Source organism: Schistocerca americana, chromosome 9, assembly GCF_021461395.2.
Source record: "Schistocerca americana isolate TAMUIC-IGC-003095 chromosome 9, iqSchAmer2.1, whole genome shotgun sequence".
NCBI classification, from domain to species: domain Eukaryota; kingdom Metazoa; phylum Arthropoda; class Insecta; order Orthoptera; family Acrididae; genus Schistocerca; species Schistocerca americana.
In genome coordinates, this window is record NC_060127.1 from 147,935,297 (window position 1) to 147,947,001 (window position 11,705).

Consider the following 11,705-nt stretch of genomic DNA (forward strand, 5'->3'; position numbering starts at 1 on the left):
GGTACCCACAACAGATGTTTTCTAACTTGATTGGAAACTTCAGCTTATTGAATTGAAGTTTATGTTGGGGAGGGTACTCGACTTGGGTAGTTCGTGCAGCACTGTTGACCATAGTGCAGTCCTAGCCGTGGCACAAATTTTGATTCCTTTGTTCTGCTTCCATTATTACCGCAGATAAAGACGAGACTTAAATGTCTCAGGGGAAACTGTACTTATAAGATCTATAAGATGACCTATGGGTTGGAAGATGTTTGCAAAATATAAACGAAACAGCTACACCTGCCTAATTGGTTTTCAGGAATCCCTTTTGAAGCAACATTCAAAGATAAGGATTAAGCCGAAATACGTATAAGTACAACAAAACATTTCAAAATTCTCTTCGACTCATAATCTGTGTGACAGATGCACATAACAGAAAAATGTCCAGTCAGCTCCTTTCTTCTTCTTCTTTCCTTGTGCCTTTGTCCCGCATCGGCGCAGGGTGGCCATGGTTAGTCACAAATTTGACATGGTTGCTTTAAGACAGCACAGGCTGCACACGTGCCAAACTTAATGCGGGCCACGGCTCTGCCTGTCTCCACTTTGCTCGTTCCTTCCAGGACGTACCCGGTACAGCACGACATTTCATTTAGTACTGCGGCGTGGCATCTTTCGCAAAAATTTGGAAGTTTGTGGAACGCAAGTGGTACGCCGTCCTGCAATGTCCAAAACATAAAATAGCCTAGATAGCCACTGCCAACGGTAAAGACGAGACTTAAATGTCTCAGGAGAAACTGTACTTGTAAGATCTATAAGATGACCTATGGGTTGGAAGATATAAACGAAACAGCTACACCTGCCTAATTGGTTTTCAGGAATCCCTCTTGAAGCAACATTGAAAGATAAGGATGACCTGCGCCTCGCCTTCCTCGTACCAACAACGCAGCAACGTATCGACGATCTTGCTTTAACCTTCTATGGGAATAAAATTAATTATTCAGCCGCTGTCATTGTTCTTGAGGAATTGTGGTTTTACAAGCCTAATCTGCAACAATTAATTAATCAGTTTAGAGAAGCGTATAGGGAGTTTGCATTTATGCCTAATGGTATAAGATGTGCTCAACGCTATTTTGATTTTCGGCAGGGTAGATACAGACCTCTGTGGTACACATATTAGAGCCTCAGTATACGTCTCACAGTACTTCTCAGACACACAGCCGTAGGCCATCCTAGAAAATGGCCTCACGTCCAGTGAGGTCTCCTTGTCAGGGTAAACAAAAGTGTAGGCTTGTACACAAGTTGGTTACCGATAAACCTAGGTGGCAATGTACTTGCAAGTATGAACTATGTTTAACTTACCGTTGGCAGGTCCATGTACACAAAGCTTTACGCTTCGCCTTGGCCCGTGAACACCGACATTCGACTCTTGATGACTGAAAACATGTAGCCAGCTTTGACGAATCTCGTTTCAAATTGTATCGAGTGGATGGACGTGTACGGGTATGGTGACCATGAATCCATGGACCCTGCAAGTCAGCAGGGTACTGTTCAAGCTGGTGGAGGCTATGTAATGATGTGAAGCGTGTGCAGTTGGTATGATATGGTACTCCTGATACGTCTAGATACGACAGTGACAGCTGACACGTGTGTAAGGATCCTGCCTAATCACCTGCATCCATTCATGTCCATTGTGCATTCTGATGGACTTGGGCAATTCCAGCAGGACAATGCGACACCCCATACGTCCAGAATTGCTACAGGACGGCTCCAGGAACACTCTTCTGAGTTTATACACCTCCGCTGGCCACCACACTCACCCAACATGAACACTATTGAGCATTTCTGGGACCCGGTACATTGTGTCCCAGGAGCAATGGTCATTTAACGGAAAAAAATTCATGTGGACATACACGTCTCATAAACAATGTTTACGAAAATAAAATTCTTGTTGCTTTGGTCGTAAGCTCTTCTCCCCTTTTGCATCTACACACATAGAGCACTTGATCTCAATCAGCCCTCAGTGGCTTATTTTCCAAAACTTTTCTTGATAAAAGGAAACATAAATTTCAAGGTTTTAACTTAACTGCCCGGATGACAGTGCTTGTTAAAGCGCCGCTCCTGTCACAGGAAGATGCTCCGGCCCTGGATAGAATCTGCCTAGTAGATTAACAACGACGGTTGGCATGCCGACCAGCACGAATGTTTTTAGGCGGTTTCCCACACCCCAATAGATGAATACCGGGCTGATACCAACGTCCCACGTCCATTTCACGATTTCCAAACATTTAGAAAGCTTTCACTTACTTCCACATGAATAACATTACGCAGAGAGAGTTGGGATACTCATATTCTATTCTGTAGGGTAATGGGATCTCGAGAGGAAGGGAACCCAAACACCCATGAAACCAAGGGTGGCCAAGAATTCGGCTCATGGGCCATGCCCTGACACGAGTACCATAGCGCTCAGCCTTGTTGAACACTTCCCCCGCCACCACACCACACTGTCTGACGCCGAGGAGTGTTAAGATGAGGAAATTCCGAACAAATTTTCGGTATTATTTAACTGTTTGTGGAGCACTGAAGACACAATATAATTTTTATGTGGTACAGACCGTTAGTTGGTTGACTGATTTTGGGGAGGAGATAAAACAGTGAGGTCAACGGTCCCATTGGATTAGGGAGGATGGGGAATTAGGTCGGCTGTGTCCTTACAAAAGAACCATTACGGCATTTGCCGGAATCGATATAGGGAAATCACTGAAAAAATCAGGACGGCTGGACATGAGTTTGAACCGTCATCCTCCTGAACGTGAGTCTAGCCTGCTAAACACTGCGCCACCTCGCTCGATGGTACAGACTGTCAGCAGATGGGTAGATGCGGACTGTATCACGGGTTTTCGTCCTCGGGTTGCTACGTAATGGTGACACACTGAAGTGCGAAACAGACTGGTACACCTGCCTTATATCGTGTAGGGTCCCCACGATCACGCTGAAGTGTCGCAACACGACATGGCGTGGACTCAGTTAATGTCTGTATAGTGCTGGAGGGAAATGACACCATGAATCCTGCAGGGCTGTCCATAAATTCCGGGGTGGAATCTCAAAAAGTCAGTATAAATTTGAAAACTGAATAAATCACGGAATAATGTAGATAGAGAGGTACAAATTGACACACATGCTTGGGATGACATGGGGTTTTATTAGAACAAAAAAGAAAAAAAAATACAAACGTTCAAAAAATGTTCAACAGATGGCAATTCATCTGGTCACAATAGCAATAATTAGCATAACAAAGTAAGACAAAGCAAAGACGATGTTCTTTACAGGAAATGCTCAATATGTCCACCATCATTCCTCAACAATAGCTGTAGTCGAGGAATAATGTTGTGAACAGCACTGTAAAGCATGTCCGGAGTTATGGTGAGGCATTGGCGTCGGATGTTGTCTTTCAGCATCCCTAGAGATGTCGGTCGATCACAATACACTTGCGACTTCAGGTAACCCCAAAGGCAATAATCGCACGGACTGAGGCCTGTGGACCTGGGAGGCCAAGCATGACGAAAGTGGCGGCTGAGCACACGATCATCACCAAACGACGTGCGCAAGAGATCTTTCACGTGTCTAGCAATACTTTGTTTTATTTTTGGTTCTAATAAACGCCATGTCATCCCAAGCATGTGTGTCAATTTTTACCTCTCTATCTACATTATTCCGTGGTTTATTAAGTTTTCAAATTTATACTGACTTTTTGATCACCCGGTATATACTCACCAGAGATGTGGCCTATATCTCATGATAAGAGGAATCACAACCATGCTTAACTGCAGCTGTACGTTCCAAACAGACTGGAAATAACGTATGTACAGATGAATCATACAAGACGTCTTTGGGAGGGAGGAAGACTGCCCCTTGGGATTAGTACCCTTATGTGTGACTAGGGTCCCCCATCGGGTGGACCGCCAGGCGCAAGTCTTTCGATTTGACGCCACTTTGGCGACTTGCTTGTCGATGGAGATTAAATGATGATGATTAGGACAACACAACACCCAGTCCCTGCCCTGAGCGGAGAAAATCTGCGACCCAGCCGGTAATCAAACCCGGGCACTTAGGATTGACATTCTGTCGCGCTGACCACTCAGCTACCGGGGGCGGACAGTACCCTTATGTACTGGATAGGGATGGCGGTTAACGCTGAAACAACCGGTTTTCAGTTATATCTGTTTTTTATCACGCCAGTTTAACCTTAATGTTGAAACTGCTCAAAATAACCAGCTTATGAAACAGCCGATTTTCGGTCTCTGATGACTAGTATTTCCTGTACCAAGAGTAGAAGCCGAGCAAATGTGGAAAATTCTGAACGCAGTACCAGGATGGGAGAGTACAGTGAGTTAGCCAGACGGTATAGTATGGCACTGCAGCTTAACTAGATAGCGGGATTATGCTGCGTGAGATAGGATGGTACTCGTGCGATTTGCTAAATGTTATGTCTGGAGTGTAGTGTTTTACGGCAGTGAATCATGGACAGATAAAAAGAAATAAGAGAGATGTTTAGAAAGTATTGAACTGTGGAGAAGAACGCTTGAACTGAAGTGTACTGACAGAAAAATGAAGAAGTAATGCAGGAAATAGGGTACAGAGAAAATAGTTACGAATGATGAAAAAGAGGAAACCATCTTGGCTGGGACATAGACTGCGTAGGAATTGACTGCAACAAAGAATTATAGAAGGGATAGTGGAATGAATGAGGTGAAGAGGCAGGAAGAGAATCTGCATCATGGACAACATTAGAAATGGACAAACATACAAACAGACAAAGGAAGATGCTCAGAACAGGATACAAAAGAATAAGACGAATGACGATGGTCGTTGGACTTTGTTCCTCATGTTCGGCTGGTTAATATCTATTGTATTTTTTGGGTGGTTAGTGGGTGAGGGTTCGAGGCAGTGCCATAACGAAGGCATGGTGAGATATGCCCCAGGCTAGGGCGCAGACGAAGGGGCGGAGGGAGGGAGGGGGGGGGGGAGGAAGAAAAACTGAGCGAAAAAAAGTAAGAAAGAGGATTTAAGTGTTACGGGGAGAGGTCTGTGAGTTCTCCGACCTCTCGTCTTGCTACCTGCTGCCTACCAGAAAACACCATTCGGCGAGCGCGGGACTGTAAACGAAACCTGTTGTCACAATGTCGTTTCTATATCTCTCTTCTTCCGATTGACACTATAACGTTTTGGGTCTTGTCCAGTCGTCTCGTATAGTGTGCCTAAGGGATGCTGCATTCTCGGAATGCTATACAACAATTTAAGCAAATAACATTAATGCCTACCCGGTTGGCCGTGCGGTCTAACGCATGGCTTTCCGGGCGGGAAGGAGTACCGGTCCCCGGCACAAATCCGCCCGGCGGACTTGTGTCGAGGTCCGGTGAGCCGGCCAGTCTGTGGATGGTTTTTAGGGGGTTTTCCATCTGCCTCAGCGAATGCGGGCTGGTTCCCCTTACTCCGCGTCAGCTACACTATGTCGGCGATTGCTGCGCAAACAAGTTCTCCACGTACGCGTACACCACCATTACTCTACCACGCAAACACGGGGGCTACACTCGTCTGGTGTGAGACGTTTCCTGGGGGGTCCACCAGAGGCCAAACCGCACAATAACCCTGGGTTCGGTGTGGAGCGGAGGAGGGGTGAAGTCGACTGCGGTAGTCGGCTGCGGCTGCGGCGGGGACGGAGCCTCCCCGTCGTTTCTAGGTCCCCAGTTAACATAACATAACATAACATAAATAACATTAACAGTTTTATTTCTATAAAGCAGACTGACAATACTTAACTTGGAGATTTACAGGGAGTAGTCGCAAATGATGGGCGAAAAAAAAAAAAAAAAAATCAAATGTGTGTGAAATCTTACGGGAATTAACTGCTAAGTTCATCAGTCCCTAAGCTTACACACTACTTAACATAAATTATCCTAAGGACAAACACACACACCCATGCCCGAGGAAGGACTCGAACCTCCTACGGGACCAGCCGCACAGTCCATGACCGCAGCGCCTCAGACCACTCGGCTAATCCCGCGCGGCGATGGGCGACATGCAGTCAGTATTGTTCTTGGCTATGCAATGTTCCTGCAGGTTTTGCACACGTCAGTGACAACTAATGTCCGCACTGTGCCGATCTGGGCAGCTGAGGCTGGCAGCAGCGGTGCTTATATTCACTTCGGCTTGAGGGAGCTGCTGTCGTGGTGCGGTCCTATTCCGCGCACCATTGGACGACGTCGTTTCATAGTATTCTATGTTCTTCCTTTCTTCGTCTTCGTTCCGGCGCTTGCGGTTACACCAGAAGACAGCGAAATGACATGTGACGACAGTGTTCCCGGCTCACACAGCAGCCACCTACAGAGCCCACTCATGCTCAACAGTTGGGGTTGGTGCTGGTACTTTGCTGCAGTTTTGTAGGATCGATCCCTTCATTGTAGGTGAGTGGGTACTGACCCAAATATGCAATTTTACCAAAGACATCCAATTATCACCTTTTTCTGCTGGCTGGGATCTGTGGGAAGACTGAGCCAGAGTGCCTCGAAGCATTTGACAGAATAACACGAGGGCAGACTTCAAAGTTATTCCTCCGAATTTTTTATGGGAAAACTCTTAAAGCTTTTTTGAATAAAACAAACATTATTATTGATGTGTTGGCAGAAGAGCCAACACCGTGTTGCTAGAGGAGGCCGAAATGCACGCGTTTAAACTCACGCAGAGTGGCGTGAGGTCTGGAACAAGGTAACGTAATTATCCTATGAAGAAAAGAACGTAGTTGATTGAATACTTAACTTTAATCCATAATTGGAGAACATCGCTCTTGATGATACATTAATTACAATCTCAATATATACTGGTAATGGCGCCTTGCTAGGTCGTAGCAAATGACGTAGCTGAAGGCTATGCTAACTATCGTCTCGGCAAATGAGAGCGTAATTTGTCAGTGAACCATCGCTAGCAAAGTCGGCTGTACAACTGGGGCGAGTGCTAGGAAGTCTCTCTAGACCTGCCGTGTGGCGGCGCTCGATCTGCAATTACTGACAGTGGCGACACGCGGGTCCGACATGTACTAATGGACCGCGGCCGATTTAAAGGCTACCACCTAGCAAGTGTGGTGTCTGGCGGTGACACCACAATTATCGTTCTACATCTTTATTCTCGTTGTCCACATATTTGCAACAATCTGTCGCTAGAGGGCTCCTAGTTGTAGTGCGTAACAATACGAAGTGTAACGTAACTTTGTCGGTGTGTGAGGAACAGCGTGCTGTAACCGACTTTAGATCAACAGTTCGTCCACACACGCAGCCGCACCCTCTCCTTCAGGTCACTGTCATTGATCATCCTGCACAGAATACCAACTTGGTCCCATACGATTTTAATCTGGTTCCAAAACCAAACCTAAGGAACGCAATTGAGGATTTCACTTTGATAGTGATGAAACGGTGTGAGCAGAGGTGAGGTTTCGGGTTTGTCAACATAGTCAAACAAATTACAGTGACGGTATCAACAAACTGATCCCGTGTTGAGAGAAATGTGTATCTGGGTGTCTATGTTGAGAAGCAAATATGTAGGCGAGAGTAATAAAGGTGATTAATGTGAATAACTTTTGTTTTATCTAAAAAGGTCAAGGAGTTTTGACATTAAAAATACGGAAGTATCACCTTTCAGCACGCCCTTGTAATTTCATCAGACTTTTGATTTCCTGCCAGTTGTTGTTGTTGTTGTTGTGGCCTTCAGTCCTCAGACTGGTTTGATGCAGCTCTCCATGCTACTCTATCCTGTGCAAGCTTCTTCATCTCCCAGTACCTACTGCAGGCTACATCCTTCTGAATCTGCTCAGTGTATTCGTCTCTACGATTTTTTCCCTGCACGCTGCCCTCCAGTACTAAATTGGTGATCCCTTGATGCCTCAGAACATGTCCTACCAACCGATCCCTTCTTCTTGTCAAGTTGTCACAAACTCCTCTTCTCCGCAATTCTATTCAATACCTCCACATTAGTCATGTGATCTACCCATCTACTCTTCAGCATTCTTCTGTAGCACCACATTTCGAAAGCTTCTATTCTCTTCTTGTCTAAACTATTTATCGTCCATGTTTCACTTCCATACATGGCTACACTCCATACAAATACTTTCAGAAATGACTTCCTGACACGATGTGAACAAATTTCTCTTCTTCAGAACCGCTTTCCTTCCCATTGCCAGTCTACATTTTATACCCTCTCTACTTCGACCATCATCAGTTATTTTGCTCCCCAAATAGCAAAACTCCTTTACTACTTTAAGTGTCTCATTTCCTAATCTAATTCCCTCAGCATCACCCGACTTAATTCGACTACATTCCATTATCCTCGTTTTGCTTTTGTTGATGTTCATCTTATATCCAACTTTCAAGACACTGTCCATTCCGTTCAACTGCTCTTCCAAGTCCTTTGCTGTCTCTGACAGAATGACAATGTCATCGGCGAACCTCAAAGTTTTTATTTCTTCTCCATGGATTTTAATACCTACTCCGAATTTTTCTTTTGTTTCCTTTACTGCTTGCTCAATATACAGATTGAATAACGTTGGGGACAGGCTACAACCCTGTCTCACTCCCTTCCCAACCACTGCTTCCCTTTCATGTCCCTCGACTCTTATAACTGCCATCTGGTTTGTGTACAAATTGTAAATAGCCTTTCGTTCCCTGTATTTTACCCCTGCCACCTTCAGAATCTGAAAGAGAGTATTCCAGTCAACATTGTCAAAAGCTTTCTCTGTCTACAAATGCTAGAAACGTAGGTTTGCCTTTCCTTAATCTTTCTTCTAAGATAAGTCGTAGGGTCAGTATTGCCTCACGTGTTCGAACATTTCTACAGAATCCAAATTGATCTTCCCCGAGGTCGGCTTCTACCAGTTTTTCCATTCGCCTGTAAAGAATTCGCGTTAGTATTTTGCAGCTGTGACTTATTAAACTGTTAGTTCGTTAATTTTCACATCTGTCAACACCTGCTTTCTTGCGATTGGAATTATTATATTCTTCTTGAAGTCTGAGGGAATTTCGCCTGCCTTATACATCTTGCTCACCAGATGGTAGAGTTTTGTCAGGACTGGCTCTCCCAAGGCTGTCAGTAGTTCTAATGGAATGTTGTCTACTCCTGGGGCCTTGTTTTGACTCAAGTCTTTCAGTGCTCTGTCAAACACTTCACGCAGCATCATATCTCCCATTTCATCTTTATCTACATCCTCTTCCATTTCCATCATATTGTCCTCAAGTACATCGCCCCTGTAGAGACCCTCTATATACTCCTTCCACCTTTCTGCTTTCACTTCTTTGCTTGGAACTGGATTTACATCTGAGCTCTTGATATTCATGCAAGTGGTTCTCTTTTCTCCAAAGGTCTCTTTAATTTTCCTGTAGGCGGTATCTATCTTACCCCTCGTGAGCTAAGCCTCTACATCCTTACATTTGTCCTTTGCTTAGCCATTTTGCACTTCCTGTCGATCTCATTTTTGAGACGTTTGTATTCCTTTTTGCCTGCTTTACTTACTGCATTTTTGTATTTTCTCCTTTCATCAATTAAATTCAGTATCTCTTCTGTTACCCAAGGATTTCTACTAGCCCTCGTCTTTTTATCCACTTGATCCTCTGCTGCCCTCACTATTTCATTCCTCATATATATATATATATATATATATGGGAAGTATTTTATTTTATTTTTTTAAATAAAATCTACACATGTTGAAAATGTTAAAATTTTTACGTGCATTAGTTCAAGAACTAATAAAATCGGTAATATTTTTATACAGAAGGCTGTGGATTGCTGTGTTATAAAGGTTAACAGCGTTGGTCTTGTTCAGAAAAGGATGGACACCAGGTAGAGGATGTTGAAACAAAGTTTGAGAGACAAGAAACTTTCTCATGGTAAAACCACAAGAGGCAGGCTGACAGACAAAATGATTGATGAACTATAGCAGTAATATGGGATGGCCGTTAGAAATAACACTGAGGATTTGTTGAAAATGAACCAGGCGGTATGGGCTACCTTCTTCCACAGACTGTTAACTGATGAAAAACCAGTACACCACATTTGCCCTCCTGGACCTGATTCATGGTGCCCAGTATTCAAACAGTTCATACAGCCATAAACATTCCATTCCAGCAGATATTATAAAACCTATTTACAGAGACCTGGCAAATCCTGAATTACTGAAGAAGTGTCTGCATGGTCAGACTCAAAATCCCAATGAGTCGTTCAGTAATCTTATATGGACTTGCTTACCAAAAAATGTTTTTGTTGGAATGAACACACTAACGTGGGGGGGGAGGGGGGTCAGTGATGCTGTTATTGCTTTTAATGGTAGGGTGAAACTTCTCCCCCATATGGGAATTAATCCTGGAGCAAACTGCATCAGAGAACTTGAACGGCTGGACAAGGTTCGCATTGATAAAGCAGAGTATGCAGCACAGTTGGACACTAAGGAGTCCAGAAACAAGAAAAGAAGGAAAAACTTGGAAAAAGATCAAGAGGGTGATATACAGTATGTTGCAGGGTGCTTCTGAGTGACTAAAAACAAAAAAATATTAAGCATATATTAAGTGATTTACAGTCATTTGAAACTTTAGAAGCTGTTATTGAAAATTTACATTTTCCCTAAATCTCAGAAACGACTTCGAGTAGAGTAGAGTAGAGTGCAAAGAAGTACACAAAATTTTAACTGTGTAGTTAAAAAAGTTGTATTTCCGAAAGCAATGGCTGAAATGCAAATACTGTAAATCAGTAGTCTCAGAACATACAGTTTAATGTCCTGTGAAAGTTTCATGTCAATGGCTACAGTTGTTCCTGAAATACAGGGAAGCCAAGTCACTAAATTTAACATTGTCGGGATACAGCGTTCCAACGCTCCTTAAGTCGGTCCATTGGTTTAGGAGGAGTTCGGGAACGCGAGTGCACACACACACACACACACACACACACACACACACACACACAAACACACACACACAGAGATGTACACATCCATTTTTATAATATGAATGGATTGAATATTCATTCAGTTGTAACAATTTACGAGAAACAAATGAAATCTGTTGTTTATTATACATCACACTCAAGTCAATAAACAGCACCATTACAACAAGGTAAAGACTTTTATATCTAGAAAGTTTGTAGAACTTTTGATTTATATACTTCAATGATATATTTAGTTTGTTGTGTTCAATATTGTTCATCCATGTCATTCATTAAAATAATATTTTTCTATAAACCGTCATTTTTAGTAAACCTACTTTCAAAATCGTTAAATATAATAAGTCGGCATATAAGAAATTGCGGAAACTTAGTTCTGTGGAGTGGTGGAAGAATGGGCGGGGGGGGGAAGAATCGCACTTCGACATTTCTGCCAGGGGTGCAGGATCGCCTCGGTACCGCCCTGGTTCCAGGTTGAAGTATTGATCGATTATTAGTCCAAGATAATTTAGCGTTTTATTTAGCTGCATTCTTAGGTAAAGGTCACTATTACGAAATGCTCGGGTAGTTTTTTTGTATAATTATTGCATGAAACCTGCACGTGCAACGTTATATCAAACCTCGAAATAGGTACTTGTAATGAAAATTGTAAATTTTATCGTATTACCCAAGAGCATAAGCGATATATCGATTACAAAGATGAACATGTGAAAGAACGATGGTACGTGTTAACAGAGAGCTTACGTTAGGTCGCG